Here is a 2,172-nt window from a genome sequence, read left to right as displayed (position 1 = left end):
TGTGTATATATGCATTTTTTTGTGTATATGTGTATATATGTGTTTGTATGTGTATATATGTGTATTTTGTGTGTGTATATGTGTATATATGTGTATATATGCATTTTTTCATATATATAATGTATATATGTATGTGGTAGCTATATGACGAATGGATGTGGCTATCTATGTATGAATATAATGTTCATAGCAATTTTTTATTTATATATGTTTTTTAATATATGTATTAATTTTTTATTTAGGTTGTTAGTATGAGGTTTTAGGTTAGTGCATTTTAGTTTAGTGTAGAGGAAAAAGTAAAATAAGAAGAGGAAAAAAGAAGAAAAAGAAGAGGAGAAGAAGAAAGGAATAGAGGAGAAGAAGAAACTCTATTCCTTTCTTCTTCTCCTCTTTTTTCTTGTTCTTTTTTTTCTTCGATCTTCTCCTCTGTCGTCCTCGATATACCCCCCCTCGGCCCTCTCGCTCGACCAAAACTCTCGAGGAGACCCAAACCCTAGAGAAAAAACGATGTTGGTCTCCTACCCCCTCCCGCTGCGCCCCTACCCGACAAACTCTCTTGAGGCCACCCAAATTTATCAAGTTAAAAGAGCGTTTTCGTCGAGGCCACCCCAAACCCTTGAAGCGTTGTGTCGAGGCCACCCTAACCCTTGAAGCGTTGTCTAGGCCACCCCCAAACCCTAGAGAAGCAGCGTCGAGGCCACTAATTAACATGATTCCTTATTGTGATTAGCTAGCTAGTTCTACGTTTGCCACTAATATATATCCATCTGTACCATGCATGTTTGAATAATAATTGACATGTTGTAAATATTTGCAGAAACTATGGAGCACTACCGAGACGAAGCAACAGAAGCGATGTTGGGGGAGATAATCGCAGAAGGAACTGATGTCGTTGCGTCATTTTTCATCGACGTCGTTCGTCAGGAAGGACTGGGTGAAGAAGAGGGCTATGTTAATGATGGCTCCGACCCATTAATGCCGGTACAAGAAGAGGGCTATGTTCATGATGGCTCCGGTGATGACCCAATGGAGGTACAAGAAGGAGACCATGCTGACTGCTGCGCGGGGAGTAATGTAATTGATGAGTTATGCATGCGTGCGTAGATTCCACTATGTTCTTCTGGAGATTAAGCTTGAGCGGGGAGTAGTAAACGTCTTAGACTCAAGAAGAAAAGATCCCCAAACCTATGCGGACATGACTAAAATACCCAACAAGTAAGTTCAATCGATCATTTATCGCACCATATCGGCAACTTTTTGTTCATTTCCTGATATCTCAAGTAATAATATTTATTTTCTTTGTCTTGCAGGGTTTGGAAACAGTTCACCGCAGAAGTTTCGGACTGCCGAAGAAGCTGCGATATACATACCCGAAAGTAAGTACTACTAGCTAGCTAGTTGCGCGCATCTTCCGTTGATTCTATAGCTGTACTTTCATCAATGCCATTTATAATGCTTCATTATCAGTTTGATTGACCTCTATTTCTCGTAAAGTGCTTGTGGCAGGAACAAGGGAATAATTTCTATGGATACTACGTGTGCGAGTTCATCTACAACGCGACTTTGAAACATAAGTGGGGCTACTCTAAAAGACAATATGAAGTGCGTAAGCAATAATATTCACAATTTCAGTTTATTACACCATCATTTCTATTGAGTTTCATTCATATATGTATTAACCCCCTTCTTCAAATTAGACGTGGCAGATGCGGGATGAACTCCTAGAACAAGATCGCATGAAAGCAATTCAAGAGAAATTGGCGGGATTCTTTTTTGACCACATCATCAATAAAGCCGGAGAATATCATGTGGAAATTGATTTCAATTGCTAGGGGATTGCAAGAGATTTTAAATATTGTATATGTATGTAGCCAGTAGCGTCGGATAGATAATACGAAAACTTGTTGTTCGACCAATCTCTCGGAGAAGGAGAGGTCGATCGATCACTTCTCTCGGTATGCATGACGAACTTCTGTACTTAATGGTTCCCTTCATTTTCTTACTAGCTAGCGTGTCGAGGGCCTCCCTATGTACAGTACGTAGCGTCGACCAAGCACGGACATAAGAGTGGACACTTCTCTCTATTAATTAGCTAGCTAACACAATATATTAAACACCTAAATTAACCCCCCAAAACACCCACCCCCACCCCCCCCCCCTTTAAAAAAAACA

This window comes from Triticum aestivum, chromosome 2B (genome assembly GCF_018294505.1).
Source record: "Triticum aestivum cultivar Chinese Spring chromosome 2B, IWGSC CS RefSeq v2.1, whole genome shotgun sequence".
NCBI lineage: Eukaryota > Viridiplantae > Streptophyta > Magnoliopsida > Poales > Poaceae > Triticum > Triticum aestivum.
This window is presented reverse-complemented; position numbering follows the sequence as displayed.